The following is a 17,361-nucleotide window of genomic DNA, read 5'->3' as shown; positions in this document are numbered from 1 at the left end:
AGATTTTTCAGTAGGGTTACTTGCAGTTGAATCTTAATTTTCAAACCTGGGTCAATTCTGGAGGGCTAATTTTGAGTGATAAATGTTTATGACACATCACTCAATCAAAATATTGGATGGTAATTAATATACTGAGGTTCAAAATTGGAAGCATGATACTGTTTCTGTATTATATGATTCCATGACTCTATCAGGAGAAATGTGCAACACAGGACAAAACAATCTATTCTCATTGATGGATAGGAAAGGTTTAGAGGGATATGGGCCAAATGTGAGGAAATGGACTAGCTCAGGTAAACAACCTGGTTGGCATGGACGAGTTGGGCTAAAGGGGCTGTTTCCATGCTATATAACTCTGTGACTCTATTACTAATGTCCTTGTATCCCCAGTACTCCTGATTCCATTTTATATTGGAAAGATTGGGTTAAATATGGCAAACTGCACTTTAATCAAAAATGGCCTTGTTCAGGTCACTGGGTCACTTTAGGCATTTGGTTAGGCTTGTGTGACCTTTCCAACACATGTTAGGAGTCAAGGTCACCTTCCTGTTTAAAAAAAAGCAGGATTGGAAACAGTTTGTAGTTTTAGTTCAGGAAGAAGGATTCCATCGATACTAAATAAACATATAACTGTTGATATGCAGTAAAAGTATCATTGAACCATTGCCTCTTAGCAACTTTTCTGTTAGACCACTTCACATATTTGAAACAAAATTTTACAATCTAAGTTCAGTAATGTTAGCAAAGCAAATTTAAAATAACAGTGTGTTGAGTATAAGTTCAGACCCATGTCATCACTGAGGAAATGAGGTCAGAAATCAACTAACATTTTTATATTAGTAATCTAGGGTTATTTTCACACTGCTTATAACCAGATGTTTCTATGTTTTTGTATAAACCCTGCATGTTTCTATCACCAAGTTGTGTCTTTACAGTGAGAAACTGGTTTCTTTCACTTCATTTATTTTAGGTGGTTAGCCCAGTGATCACCTAATTTCACAAATAAAACTGTAACCTCTTTTCTGTTCAGCAAAGAATTCTGTAAACCTGATGAGCACCCATGAATTGAAAAAGAAGTGGATGCAAGATTGGGAATGAGGGGAAAATATAGGAGGGTTGGTTGGAATCTTGATTCAGTAACTAGTATTAACTCACTGAAATTGCACCAAAACTAAAATACTGGAACATTCCATTTTCTGTCATAAGCAAAATTAATGTAGTAATTTGTCAATACTCAAAATATAACTGATTATAGCAGATGTTATATCTTAATATTCCAACTAATAGTAACTTTATTGCTGCTGACCACACCTTGTAAAATGCAGGATTGTAGCTGACTACATTTCTGCCCTATGCAGGCTATGGTCAGCCTCCCCTTCAAGGCCACTTTCAGTGGCCCATCTCTCTCCCTATTTGGTAATTAGTTTATTATTGTCACATGCACCAAGATATAGTGAAAACCTTTTGTTAGTATGCCATCCAGACAAATCATTCCATACATAAGTACATCGAGGTGGTACGAAAAGGAAAAACAGAGTGCAGAATATTGTGTTACAGTTAAAGAGGAAGTGCAGTGCAGGTAGATAAATAAAGTGCAAGGGCCATGACAAGATAGATGGAGAGATCAAGAGTTCATCTTTAGCGTATAAGAGGTCTGTTCAAGAGTCTGATGACAGTGGGATAGAAGCTGTCGTTAAGCCTGGTGATACATATTCTCAAGCAGTTTTATCTTCCGCCCGATGGGAGGACAAAGAAGAGAGAATAACCAGGTTGGGAGTATAAATTACGTTGGTTGCTTTCCCAAGGCAGCGGGAAGTGTACATGGAGTCAATGGAGGGGAGGCTGGTTTCTGTGACGAACTGGGCTACGTTCACAACTCTGCAATTTCTTGCCATCTTGGGCAGAGCAGTTGCTATACCAAGCTGTTAAACATCTGGATAGGATGCTTACCATGGTGCATCTGTAAAAATTGGAGCATCATCAGGGACATATTGAATTTCCTTAGCTGTAGAGGCACTGATGTGCTTTCTTGACCATAGCGTCCACATGGCTGGACCAGGACAAATGGTTGGTGATGTTTACACCTAGAGACTTGAAGCTCTTAACCATCTCCACCTTGGCACCATTGATACTGATAGGGCCAAGTACTCTGCTCCACATCCTGAAGTCAATGACCAGCTCCTTCATTTTGCTTTCATTGAGGGAAAGGTTATTGTCTTGACACCATGCCACTAGGCTCCCTATCTCCTTTCTGTACTCCGTCTCATTGTTGTTTGTTATCTGGCCCACGACGGTGGTGTCATCTATAAATTTGTAAATGGAGTTAGATCAGAATTTGGCCATGCAGTTGTGAGTGTATAGGGATTATAGTAAGGGGCTGAGGATGTGGCCTTGTGGAGCACCGGTGTTGAGGATAGTTGTGGAGGTGTTGTTGCTTATCTTTGCTGATTCCAGACTGTTGGTCAGGAGTCAAGGATCCAGTTGCAAAGGGAGTTGCTGAGTCCAGAAGTTTGGAGATGAGTTTCTGTGGAATTATGGTATTGAAGGCAGAGCTAAAGTTAATAAATAAGTGTTTGAGCCACCGGGTGATCTTCTTTGGCACCAGGATGATAGTGATCTTCTTAAAGCAGGTGGGAACCTCAGATTGGAGCAGGGAGAGGTTAAAAATGTCTGCGAATATTCCAGCCAGCTAATCTGTGCATAATCTGAGGACACGGCCAGGGACTCCATCTGGGCCAGTTGCACTCCCAATTGCATTCCCCAGTGTTGTCCCATTTCCTCATAGAGAGATACTGCAAGGAAACAGTCCCTTTGACCCACCATCCATGCCCAACCATCAACCATCCATTTGTGGGCTATGATCATCCCAGCTGGTTCCTGCTTTCTGTGGCAGTGGGGATGGTGACATCACAGACCAGATGCATCTTTGAGCAGTTGGTAATATCATGGTGTGAAGGGGAAAATTTAGTGCATTCAGAAAAAGTCTGCTGCATTGCAGGAGAAATCATCAGTCTGGGAAGGTTGGCACTATAAGTTCAATTACCTGTCAAGATAGAAGACTTCTGAAAGACAGAGAGTGCAAACTGAATTAATTTTATAACGTAAAGGTCGAGTTTTGGATTAATGCTTTACTTCATAATAATTGTATAAATGGTGACACTTGGTTAATTTCCACATTTCACATTGGAGGCTTTCTGTATTTAGAGTCAATCACTTCTAAAAGTATCACTTTCACCATCATTAACAGTTCCTTGCAATTACACATTTGTTTTTGTATTTGTTCATGCGATGCATGCATTATGGAGAAGGCTGGCATTGATTGCCCACCCTTAAGTTCCTTGAGAAAATAATGTGAGTCATCATCTTGAAGCACTGCAAGTACTTGCAGTCTGTCTCAAAGATACTTCTCCAGTATATTAAGTAATGAACTGGTGTACACGATGAACACCAGCATATTTTCAAGTCTGGACACTGATATACTCGCTCCCAGGCGGATGAGCCCCTCTGCCCCCTGCCGCTGTTGGACTGGCCCCCCTCTCAGGGTTTCTATGTGGATAAGCTGTTACTAAGTGGGTTAATGGAGACAGTTAGAGAAAGAGAATCTGAACAATGGAACATAAAAATTATGAAATGAAGGCAGTTAGAGAGTGAGAATACAGAATGTAAAAGGTGCAGAACTATAGGTCGTGCCGGCAGGTCAGGCTGTGCTAGTGGAGAGAGAAACACTGAGGGGAAGAGATGATGTGTCTGTTAACCTTGTTGGTCTTTCTGCCTTGAGCAGTCAAGCTAGTTGAATAGTTTGAATAACCAGGATGAAAATCAAAATAACTCCTGCTCTTGGGAAATGAGGCAGGGCAAGTGGCTGATGTGTCAGTGGGGAGCATTTTGGGACCAATGGCCATAAGTCTAAAATAGTTATGGAAAAAGATAAAGTCCTAAATTGGGCAAGGCTAATTTTGATGGCATTAGACAGGAACTTTCATAGAACATAGAACATAGAAAACCTACAGCACAATTCAGGCCCTTCGGCCCACAAAGCTGTGCCGAACATGTCCCTACCTTAGAAATTACTAGGCTTACCCATAGCCCTCTATCTTTCTCAGCTCCATGTACCTATCCAAAAGTCTCTTAAAAGACCCTATCGTGTTCACCTCCACCACCGTTGCCGGCAGCCCATTCCACGCACTCACCACTCTCTGAGTAAAAAACTTACCCCTGACATCTCCTCTATATCTACTCCCCAGCATCTTAAACTTATGTCCTCTTGTGGCCACCATTTCAGCCCTGCGGAAAAGCCTCTGACTATCTACCCAATCAATGTCTCTCATCATCTTATATACCTCTATCAGGTCCCCCCTCATCCTCCGTCACTCCAAGGAGAAAAGGCCGAGTTCCCTCAACCTGCTTTCATAAGGCATGTTTCACATTCCAGGCAGCATCCTTGTAAATCTCCTCTGCACCCTTTCTATAACTTCCACACCCTTCCTGTAGTGAGGTGACCAGAACTAAGCACAGTACTCCAAGTCGGGTCTGACCAGGGTCCTGTATAGCTGCAACAATACCTCCCGGCTCCTAAATTCAATTCCACGATTGATGAAGGACAATACACCATATGCCTTCTTAACCACAGAGTCAACCTGCGCAGCTGCTTTGAGCGTCCTATGGACTCGGACCCCAAGATCCCTCTGATCCTCCACACTGCCTAGAGTCTTGCCATTAATGCTATATACTCTGCCATCATATTTGACCTACCAAAATGAACCACTTCACGCTTATCTGGGTTGAATTCTATCTGCCAGTTCTCAGCCCAGCTTTGCATCCTGTCTATGTCCCGCTGTAACCTCTGACAGCTCTCCATACCATCCACAACACCTGCAACCTTTGTGTCATCCACAAACTTACTAACCCATCCCTCCACTTCCTCATCCAGATCATTTATAAAAATCCCAAAGAGTAAGGATCCCAGAACAGATCCCTGATGTACACCACTGGTCACCAACCTCCATGCAGAATATGACCCTTCAACAACCACTCTTTGCCTTCTGTGGGCCAGCCAGTTCTGGATCCACAATGCAATGTCACCTTGGATCTCGTGCCTCCTTACTTTCTCAATAAGCCTTGCACGGGGTACCTTATCAAATGCCTTGCGGAAATCCATATACACCACATCTACTACTCTCCCTTGATTGATGTGTTTAGTCACATCCTCAAAAAATTCAATCAGGCTCGTAAGGCAGGACCTGCCCTTGACAAAGCCATGCTGACTATTCCTAATCATATTATACATCTCCAAATGTTCGCAAATCCTACCTCTCAGGATCTTCTCCATCATCTTACCGACTACTGAAGGCTCACTAGTTTATAATTTCCTTGGCTATCTGTACTCCCTTTCTTGAATAAGGAAACAACATCCGCAACCCTACAATCCTCTGGAACCTCTCCCGTCTCCATTGATGATGTAAAGATCATCGTCAGAGGCTCCGCAGTCTCCTCCCTCACCTCCCACAGCAGCCTGGGGTACATCTCATCCGGTCCCGGCGACTTATCCAACTTGATGCTTTCCAAAAGTTCCAGCACCTCCTCTTTCTTAATATCTACATGCTCAAGCTTTTCAGCCTGCTGCAAGTCCTCACTACAATCACCCAGATGTTTTTCCGTAGTGAATACTGATATAAAGTATTCATTAAGTACCTCCGCTACTTCTTCTGGATCCATATACACTTTCCCACTGTTGCACTTGATAGGTCCTATAATGCCTTCGGGTTTTCCTTAATCCTGCCCACCAAGGCCTTCTCATGTCCCCTTCTAGCTCTCCTAATTTCCTTCTTAAGCTCCTTCCTGTTAGCCTTATACTCTTCCAGATCTCTAACATTACCTAGCTCTCTGAACCTTTTGTAAGCTTTTCTTTTCCTTTTGACTAGATTTATTATAGCCTTTGTACACCACGGTTCCTGGTGTATGAAGAATTGCTGGTTACCCCAAGACCTTTCAACAGTTGATCTGAGGGGCAGGTTTTTCACACAGAGTAAGTGTGGCTGCCAAGTGGTAGAGGCGGATACAATTACAATGTGTAAAAGACATTTGGACAGTTTCATGGCTAGGAAAGGTTTAGAAGGATATGGGCTAAATGCAGGCAAATGGGACCAGCTCAGGAAGGCACCTTGGCATCAATGAGTTGGACTTAAGGACCTGTTTTTGTGCTGTATAACTGTCTCTATGATTCTTTAAAAAAAGGACTGCAGATGCTGGTCACCTGAAGTAAAATGGAAAATGCTCAAAACACTCAGTGTGTCAGGCAGTGTCTGAGTCAAAGTCTTGGGTCAAAAACCCTTAGTCAGAACTGGAGTACAGAAATTGCAGGAAATATTCAGCAGGTCAGGCAGCATTCATGGAAGGAATAATAGAGTCAAGGTCTCAGGTCCTGACAAAGGGTCTTTCCTGGAGACCTTGACTCTGTTGCCTTTTCTGCTGTTGCTGACTGACTTGCTGAGTGTTTCCAGCATTTTCTGTTTCCATTATTGAATAATTAGAATTGCTGGTTACCCCAAGACCTTTATCAATGGTATTTTCGTTGTGGAATGGGTGTGAACAGGTTGAGGCATCCTGAAAGAAATAGAAATGAGACACTCAAGGTCCCTCAATCAGGTTGGATTTGTACTGAGGGAAAACTTTTGCATAACCCCACATTCACTGATGGCACTTTACATAGAGGGTAGAGATTGCAGAATGATAGGTATGCAACCTCATTATATTTTTGTTGCCATGCCTGGAAAGCTGTAGCTCTGAGGAAAGATGGGCACGTTTTCTTTGGAACAGAAGAAGCAGAGGTAAGCATTAATTGATGAGTAAGATCTAGCTGGAATAAATAGGAAAGAGTGTTACTCTTAACAGATAGGTGGAAAGACCAGCTGCAGAGATTTAAAATAATTTTTAAAATAATTCAGATGGAGAGATAGGGAATGGTTTTTTTTAGCCATAGAGTTGTAGGAACCCACTGCCTAAAAGGACGATAGAGGCAGAAACCCTCATTATAATTGAAAGATACTCAAATGTGTACTTGAAGAGCACAGAACTGCAGAGTTGTGACCGAGTGCTGGAAGGTAGGATAGTCTGGGTAGTTCTTCGACTGGCACAGACATGATGGGCCAAATGGCAACCTGCTCTGTCGTAATTTTTCCGTGATTCAATCACATTGACTGCTATTACTTTAGTTTTGTGCTAAAGCTCCTGCAACCATGGAAATCCAGTCACTTCAAGGTGTACAAGACCAATCGATTACCCTTTTTGCTGCCTTCTCTGGTAACTAAGATTCAGAGCTCACGCTTTGGGGAATCAGATTCCAACTAGTTTTTCCAAGGAACTAATGTTGCTACCATAATAACATGGAGCTGCAATGACAACATAATCACCCAATAAATCTTTATGATATGAACTCCACAGTTTCACTGTCTGCCCCAAACATTTGAAGATCTATCATGCCATTTTACTCTAAAACATTGTCCAGATGTAGTTTGTGAGAGAACTCAGGACTTCGTAAATCTTAGCAGTTTTATCTTGCCTCCCTAGTCACAGTCCTGGTCTCACTGGAAGTTGCCTCCTCTAAGTAAATGTTTAAGACTACAAGTATTGCACAAAAGAAAACGCAAAGAGATAAGCACAACAGCTCATTTGTGCTTATCTCTTTGCATTTTGTTTTGTGCAACAGATCATTTGCTGAAAACAAGGTTTTTGTTGCAAAGACATTAGTTACAATATACATAAATTGTGTTGAAGTTTTAGAACTAAGTGTTTACTCAGAATAGTTTAAAAGAACATGAAAAATGAACAGGGTGAATCATTACACAAAGATTTTGGCCTGGATGTCTTTTTGGCTTGTACAAAGCTTGGTTAACAAATAAGTTGCATAATACATTCAGCTACAGCATTCTTGTAGTTCCTGTGATAATCTTAAATAGAACCAGCTGCTGGTTGAGTTCGAGTTCGGGTGGTTGGTGGGGGTGCCTGATTGGTTAGTTGTTTCCAGTCAGTCTCCAGAAAGTTATACAGTACTAAGTAAATCTCTTCTGTTGTTTTTGAAAAAGAGATAAAACCTTATGGATTGGTTTTGGGACAGGTTTTTTGTTCATATTTCTCTTTTAAAATCTGCATTATAGCAAATTACCTCAGAGATATGCAATCAGCACTAAGTTTGCTGATGCTTTAAAACTAGATTTTGAATGTATTTATTAACGATTAAACCATGTCATTCTTTTCAGTGTTGTGTATAGTGGCTATGTCAGGCTTTTTGCCACCTTTTGTGCTGTTGCGGCAACACTTAATCTGCAGTCCTTGTCTGTTCTGTTGGTTCTTTGATCTGTAGTAGCAGTGGCCTTTTACCTTTGCCCGTCGTCCAGAGAGCTAAACTGTGCAGAGAAAGAAATGAGCAGGAGGAGCCAAGAAAAGCTGAAAATAATTTAGAAATTTTGCTTTATAATTTCTTGTTTTTCTTTGACAAATTTAGATGTGGCAACACAGAGTAAGTAGCAGGATTCGGTAAGAGCAATGGTGAATCATGAGAATTCTCTATTCCAGAGGTTCCTCTCATGCCTGTTAGTGGAATCTTACTGTGCACACTATTAGCTTCTGGTTTGTCACCACACAAACAGAAGACAATTGCAATTTAATTTGTGTGAATTGGTTTGATACATAAAATAGCTATAGATCTAAGCCTTAATGCAATTGGCTACCACGTTTCCCTATGTTTCAACAGGAATAGCGCTTCATTTGCTTTGTGTATGTCATGTTCTGAGAACAAGAAAGGAGTCTCATAAATTTACATTCTACACTCGTTTCTAAACTTGTGTTGACTTCTAACTCCTGTTCCTAAATCTGTTCCTAGTATTGATTTTGTGTCACTGTCATGTTACAATAGAGCAACCCAGAGCATTGGAGATCCCCTTTTTCTGACATCCGGTAGGTTTTCTGATGCAGGTTAACTCCTGATGACATTCTGATATCGCTTAGGGGTGCTGCTGACCATTCAGCAGTGACACAAGCCCCCAATCAATAGGAATATCTTTGTGTCTGAAATCCAAGCATCAGTTTTATATAATGAAAGCTGACCTTCAAAGCCCCTGGTTTCATGGAACTGTGCATTTGAAATACAAGACTCATTGTGTAAACCACAAGGGACCTTTTGGCTTTGGTATTTCCTAACAGCAAATAACTCGTAGCTTTTAATCTGTTCACTTTGTAATCCAGTCCTTGGTCTGTTGAGGTGGCCTATCCACTACTTAATTCACCATTATTGCAGATTAGTCCAGCTACCCTTTGCTGTATGGAGACACAAGGGACTGCAGATGCTGGAATCTGGAGCAAAAACCAAACTGCTGGAAGAACTCAGCGGGTCAAGCAGCATCTTTGGAGGCAAAGGGATGGGTGACATTTTGGGTCAAGACCCTGCATTAGATGAGTTCTTCTAACGGTTTGTTTTTACCCCTTGCTGTAGGTGGAGCAAGCTGTAGCAAGCGCTCAAGTGTTGTCCTTTGAAAAATAATAAAGATTGCTCAAAGATGTCCCCATGGAGCTATCAGTTGCAGTAACATACACAAGTTCAAATATGTATTGAATTTGTTGCATGAAAAATGACAATGAGGGAATTGTTTTGATTTAATAACCGGAAACCCTTAATAAGCTAAAATTAGCAGTTTTTGGAATTTGGCAGAATGTTCACAAAAATTCCATACATGGCAGAAATGCAAACAATAATAGCAAAATCAACAACTATCACTGACATGGTTAATAGTTTAAGTTGTTCTAGCACATAAAAACCCTCACTCAGCAGACTGTGAGCCTACTGATGTTTCCAGGTCTAATACAATCCAGGTACATACAGATCATTTACTGTTTTTCCAGAGCTACTTCCTAATGAATTCAATAGCCACATTCCATGCTTTTTGTGGAATCAGGCTGATGTCCATCTGACACTCAACTTAAAGGGATTGTGTTATTCTTCTGGGCTGAGTCCCATCTGCTTCACAGATCCAATCACTGATCCGATGGAACAACTCCAAAACTAAGCATTTCTTTTAAAGTCAAGTGGTGCTTAACTAATCATTATTTTTAAATTTACCAACCAAAACAGAAAATAATTGTAATTGTTAAATTAACACCATTTGATAAGTAGCAACATGAAATTTGATAACTGGGTGCTGGATGCCTGGGCAGATTCTCCATTTAAGTTCTATGGAATCTCAGCAAGTTTATGCTTCACCACTGTATGCCATGCAGAATCCAGCAGTGGAGAACATTGACTGAATTGGCCAGTGGAATCTGTGAATAAGTTCAGAACTTTTGTATTTAGATGCACATGCAGGGCAGGCACGTAGCGTAGCAGTTAGCATAACGCTATCACAGCACCAGTGACTCGGTTTCAATTCCAGCCACTCTCTGTAAGGAGTTTGTACATTCTCCCTGTGACTACATAGGTTTCCTCCAGGTGCTCTGGTTTCCTCCCACATTCCAAAGACGTATGGATTTGGAAGTTGCGGGCATGCTATGTTGGCGCTGGAAGCGTGGTGACACTTGCAGGCTACCCCCAGAACACTCTATGCAAAAAAAGCATTTCACTGTGTGTTTCAATGTACATGTGACTAATAAAGATATCTTATCAAACTCCCAAACTTGCTTCCACTTACAGGGATTTATGCCGGTACCTCCTTTTGACATTGCTGGTATTTACCAGCAAGATTCAATCTATTGTTATTCAGTGGATAACTAACTTACTAATTTACTAACTAACTAATAGCACAGAATGAGGCCATTCAGTCCATCACATCCATGCTGACTCCCAGAAGAGCAATCCATCAGTCCCGTTCCATTCTTATTTCCCTGTGACCCTGCAAGCTATTCTCTCCCACATGCCAATCAACAACTCTCCTTTGATTCTTTTTCCACTTAGCTATATTGGGGTAATTTACTGCAGCCATTTAACCTACCAATGTGTCTTTGGGATGTGAGAGGAAACCACGGCACCAAGGGGAAACCCACACTGTTACAGTGCAAAAATGAAAACTCCATGCAGACAGCATCCAAAGCCAGGTCTGAACTGGTTGCAGGAGCTGTGAGGCAGCAGTATTAACTGCTACACCATTGTGCTGTTCTCCCCGCTCTTTGAATGTGAAGTCAATGTCACGTCATGCTTACTCAAAACACATCTATCAACATTGTAGATTGTAATCTTGAAGTATTGGATCTTTCATTCAAGATGTAGCCTGTACAATTTTTTTTCCTTTCATTGACTGACTTCAATTTTTCCATCTCTGCTATCTATCTGTCTTTAGGAACTATCAATACTCTATGGCATGACCTTTGATATCGGCCTTTAATGCTGCTACTTTAATGTTGTTCACCATCAATTGCATTAGAAGCTCTATCCTTGTTACTTTCTTTAATAAACTGCCAAGCAGAAGAACCTACGCATGCTACACTGGGTAAAGTCAGTCTAGTAGGCAAAGCATACCTAGACTTTGATAAGGATGTGGGAGGAATGCAAGACTGGACTGCATTTATTTTAATGGAAGGAGTCTGACAAGGAAAGCAGATGAACTGAGAGTGTTGATTAACATGGGGGACTGTGATATTATAATCACAGAGACTAAGAACATAGAACAGTACAACACAGTACAGGCCCTTCGGCACATGATGTTGTGCCGACCTATACAAATCTTAACCGCATTCAATCTATTCCCCTCTTTATTTCACCTCCCATAACCCTCTATTTTTCTTTCATCCATGTGCCTATCTAAGAGTCTCTTAAATGACCCTAGCGTGTCGGCCCCTACCACCACCCCCAGCAATGCATTCCAGGCACCCACCACTCTCTGTGTAAGAAAAAAACCTGCCCCTCACATCTCCCCTGAACTTTCCTCCATGCACCTTAACCTCTAGTATTGGCTATTACCACCCTGGGGAAAAGATGCTGCCTGTTCACTCTGTCTATGCCTCTTATAATGTGATATACCTATATTAAATCGCCTCTCATCCTCTGTTGCTCCAAAGAGAAAAGCCCTAGCTTGCTCAACCTCTCGTCATAAGACATGTTCTACAATCCAGGCAGCATCCTTGTAAATTTTCTTTGCACCATCTCCAAAGCTTCCACATCCTTCCTATAATGTGGCGACCGGAACTGACAACAATATTCCAAGTGTGGTCTAACCAGAATTTTTTGAGCTGCAACATTACCTCTAAGCTCTTGAACTCAATCACCTGGCTAATGAAGGCCAGCACACCATATGCCTTCTTAACAACCCTATCAACTTGCACAACAACTTTGAGAGATCTATGGACTTGGACCCCAAGATCCTCTCTGCTAAGAATCCTGCCATTAACCTTGTACACTGCAAGTTTGATCTTCCAAAGTGTATCACTTCACACTTCTCTGGATTGAACTCCATCTGCCACTTCTCCCCCCAGCTCTGCATCCTGTCTATATCCTGTTGCAACCTACGACAACCTTCTGCTGTATCTACTACACCACCAACCTCTGTGTCATCTGCAAAGTTACTAATCCACCCTTCCATTTCTTCATCCAAGTCATTTATAAAAATCACAAAGAGCAGGGGTCTCAGAACAGATCCTTGGTGGAAAGGAGGACAGGATTGGCAAATCAACATTCCAGGGTCAAGATATATTTGGCTGTGATGGGGTGGGGTGGGGGAAGAGGGTGTAAAACAGAAGGTGGCATTGCAGTATTAACCTAGGAGACCTCAATGCAGTAAGAAAGGAGGATATCTTAGAAGGTTCTTCAAAATGGTAAATTGGTTTATTATTGTCACATGTACCAAGGTACAATGAAAAACTTTGTTTTGCATGCTATCCATACAGATCATTTTGAGGGAAAACAATAACAGAATGCAGAATAAAGTGTTTAAATTACAGAGAAAGTGCAGTGCAGGCAGTCAATAGATGCAAGGTCATAACAAGGTAGATTATGAGGTCAAGAGTCCATTTTATCGTACTAGGGGACCATTCAATATTCTTTTAACAGCGGGATAGAAGCTGTCTTTGCACCTGGTGGTAGTTGCTTTCAGGCTTTTGTATCTTCTTTCTGATGGGAAAGGGGAGAGGAGAGAATGTGCCGGGTGGGTGGGGTCTTTGGCTGCTTTACCGAGGCAGCAAGAAGTATAGACAGAGTCCATGGAGGGGAGGCTGGTTTCCATGAAATAAGGCCATAAGGGGAAAGCCTAAAAAGAAAAGGGGGTGATCACTTTGCTGGGGATTTTCTACAGATCTCCAAGCAATCAACAGGAGATAGAGGCACAGATATGTAAGCAATGTACAGAGAAGTGTGCAAATGATAGGTTAAAGGCCAAAGGGATCCTGTGTCTGCATGGGTTTCCTCTGGGTGCTCCGACTTCCTCCCACATTCCAAAAACTTACGGGTTAGGAAGTTGTGGGCATGCTATGTTGGCACCAGAAGTGTAGTGACACTTATGGGCTGCTCCCAGAAAAACTCTATGCAAAAAAGATGCATTTCACTGTGTGTTTTAAAGTACATGTGACTAATAAAAATATCTTAACTTCCCTGATATTAACCAGGATCACTTTGGTGTGAAAGGTAGAAGGTATGGAATTTTTAAAGCGTATCCAGGAGAGATATATCCCAGGTTGTTATGGGAGGAAAGAGAGAAAAGGGAGCGATTTTGGAACCAGTGTGTAGACGTCCTTACTGGAGAAGAGGCAGTTCTAGATCAAATCTTTGGGAATGTAGCCTGGCAAGTGATGGGAGTGTCAGTACAAGAGCATTTGGGGGATAGTGACATAACTCTGTGAAGGATGTTATGGAGAAGGGCAAGAATGGACCAGAAATTCCTGAAATGAGGAAAGGCCAATTTCAATATAATAAGATGGGAGCAGCTACTATCCCTGCTGTATTGCTCTGTGACTCTATGACTCTATGAAAAGTGAGAGTCATTCAGAAGTGAAATAGTGAGAGATAAGGCCAACATGTTCCCAAAAAGGTGAAGGTTAAGGGCAGCAAGTCAAGGAACCCTGGATGACAAGGGATATCAAGGGTTGGATGAAAGAAAGAAAGGAAGCTTACAGCAGGTAACACATGAGAGGCCTTAAAGGAATATAGAAAACGTAGGAGGTACTTAAAAATTAATTAGAGGGATTAAGAGGGGGCATACAATAGCATTAACAGGACAGATTAAGGGAATTGGCCTCTCTTGGGGCAGAGGTGACTGTACAAGAGGGACGGCTGCACCTGAACTGGAAGGGGACCAATGTCCTGGCAGGGAGATTTGCTCAAGTTACTCCAGAGAGGGTTTCAAATAGTCTGGGGGTGGGTGGGGGAGGGGGGACCAAGGTACAAGTGTAATAAATGAGAAAATTGAAGCAAATATAGAAGTTAAAGTGAGCAAGTCCAGTTGGCAGGCTAGGCAGGAACAGGACAGGGAGCGAGGAAGGTCTGAGAGACTAAACTGCAAGAAGCCAGACAGGTAAGGCAGATGAACTCAGGGCATGCATAGGCACATGGGACTGGGATACTCCAGCTATTATGTTGAGGGATGTGCATGACTGGCAGCTCAATGTTCTGGGGTACAGATGCTACCAGCGTGATAGAGGTGGAGGTAAGAGAGGAGGGGGAGTTGCACTTTTGATTGGAGAGAGCATCATGGCAGTACAAAGAGGCTATTCCAGGGGGAGCATCCATTGAGGCTATTTGGGAAGAACTTAGAAATAAGAGGGAGTTGATCACTTTGATGGGATTGTACTATAGTCAGCAGGAATTACAGGAACAATTATGCAGGGGAGTCACAGATAATTGTAGGAATAACAGTTTTGCAATAGTAGATGATTTTAACTTCCTTATTATTGACTGAGACTGCCATGGTCTGAAGGGACTGGGGCAGAATCAGTTAAATTAGTCCTGGAAAGTTTCTTCAAGCAATATGTAGATGGCCCTACGAGAGAAGGGGCTACACTTGACCTCCTCTTGGGAAATGAGCAGGGACCGTGACTGATGTGTCAGTGGAGGAGCACTTTGGGACCAGTGACCATAATTCGATAAGGTTTAAATTAGTTATGGATAAAGATAGGACTGGTTTACCAGTTAAAGTCCTAAATTGGGGCAAGGCTTCTATTGACAATATTAGATAGGAACTTGCAATGGTTGATTATGAGAAGCTGTTAGCAGGAAAAGGGACATCTGGTAGGTGGGAGGCTTTTAAGAGTGAGACAGGGAGAGTTCAGGGCCAGCATGTTCCTGTTAGAGTAAAGAGCAAAGCAGGCAGAATTTGGGAACCATGGTTGACAAGGGATATTCAAGGTCTGGTCAGGAGAGAGGAGGAGGCATATGTCAGGCTCAGGCAGCTGGGATCAAGTGAGTCTCTTGAGGGAGTACAAGGGATATAAGAGTATATAAACATGTAGTGATGTCAGCTTAGTACACTAAAGCCAAAGTGCAGGGAGAGAGGCTAAGGATCTTGTTGGCTTGAGTTTTATACACTGGAAACCATTCAAAGTAAGAAGGTCAGGTGTGATGAATTCCCAGCTTTAAAAGGGTCAGCAGAGAAAAGAAAGAGTTGTAATGTCATTCAGAATGCATGTGAAGGTAGAAATCATGAAGACAAATTTAAGTTATTATGAGGCTGTGATACTTCGGGACATTTTAGAAAGAATGAGTAGTTGTTATTCCTGTAGTAATTAATAAGTGCTTTGGTCTGTGTTGAGCTTGGAGTTTTCAGCTAATATTTTTTAAATGTATTTTATATTCTGTATTGATGGTTATGTATAGTCAAAGTAAGACTTTAGTATAGGATGTGAGATTTGTCATACGTGGTCTATTGAAGAAGCATTTGTTGGGTTTATCACAAGTACATAGTTCACTGAGAGTGGCGTTACAGGTAGATGGTAGTGAGGAAGGCATTTGCCACACTGGCCTTCATCAGTCAGGGCATGTTGGGACGTTATGTTGCAGTTGTACAAGACGTTGATGAGGTCACACTTGGAGTATTTTGCATAGCTTTGGTCACCCTGTTATAGAAAGGACATCAGTAAACTGGAAAGAGAGTAGAGAAATTTCTGAGGATACTGTCAGGACTGAGGGCCTGAGTTATAGGGAGAGTTTGGGCAGGCTAGAACTTTATTCCTTGGAATGCAAGATATTGAGGGGTGACCTTATAGAGGTGTATAAAATCATGAGGGGCATAGATAGGCTGAACGGACATAGCTAGAGGGCATAGGTTAAAGGTGAGCAGTGAGAGATTTAAAAGGGACCTGAGGGGCAACTTCTTCACATGGAGGGTGGTGTGCATGTGGAATGAGCTGCCAGAAAAAGTGGTTGAGGTAGGTACAATAACAACATTTAAAAGACATTTAGATAAGCACATGGATAGGAGGGGTTTATTGGGCCAAATGCAGGCAAATGGGACTAGCTTGAGGCAGGCATCATGGTTGGCATGGACAAGTAGGGCCGAAGGGCCTGTTTCTGTGCTGCATTACTCCATGATTCTATCATTGTCGGGCAGATATTGTAGAAGTTAATGTTGTAGATGATATAATTAAAATGACTAGATTTATGTTTAAATTTACAGCTGTTGATTAATTATGTGTTTGTGCATTTATCTTTAAAACTTATGTGCCTTGTTATATCAACAACTTTTGATAGAATATTTTGTTAGAAGTTCTAATCTTGTTACTTGCTTTACTGAGCAGAAGTATAGAAGGATGTGAGGATGTTACACTACCAAAGTTGAAAATGTGTAATTTTGTACACAGAACATATAACCATCTTATGTTATGTAATTCAAATACTTTGGGGGTGATTGTCCAGAGCATTTTTATTGTAAAGGTTTATTTGCATGAGCTCTGTGAGCATTAGCAGGCAGCACACCAACCAAGTTCAGCATGGACATGTGTAGTCTCTCACCAGGAATTGAGATCTCTCTCTCTTGGCCCCCAATTCAATATTGTCTTGATAAGCAATTCAGGAAAGGCAAAGAGAGGCAGACTGACCTCTGACTCCCTTCCCTGGCTCTCTGTATTAAAAATAGCATCTGAATCCCTTCCTGTAATTGGTTCATTGATCATCCACCAGTTTCCATGTATTTTTGACTTTTCAATATAACACTGGTTCATTTCCTCTTTCTTCAGACTTTTCAGTTTAATTAAAAAGTTTATCTATTATCCAGTTTGCAGCCCTAATGAAGGGTCAACACTTTAAAGATTCGTCTATATATTGTTTTCCAGCTGCTGACTAATCTGCTGCATATTGATAGCATTTTCTATTATTCCAGATTCCAGGCATCCTTATACTACTTAAAATGTTGTAACATATGAGTCCCTAAGTTTAAAGTTTAATGGAATTTTGTTTCT

General features: G+C 41.6%; 1 protein-coding gene across 2 annotated transcripts in view; it reads left to right on the top strand.

Moving 5' to 3' along the window:
* Nucleotides 1-17,361, top strand: part of itga9 (integrin, alpha 9) — a 421,660-nt gene that overhangs the window by 315,055 nt on the left and 89,244 nt on the right. The gene's annotated exons all lie outside the window — the stretch shown is intronic.

This window comes from Pristis pectinata, chromosome 9, assembly GCF_009764475.1.
Source record: "Pristis pectinata isolate sPriPec2 chromosome 9, sPriPec2.1.pri, whole genome shotgun sequence".
NCBI lineage: Eukaryota > Metazoa > Chordata > Chondrichthyes > Rhinopristiformes > Pristidae > Pristis > Pristis pectinata.
Note: the sequence above shows the minus strand (reverse complement) of the source record. Positions and strands in the feature narration are given on the sequence as shown.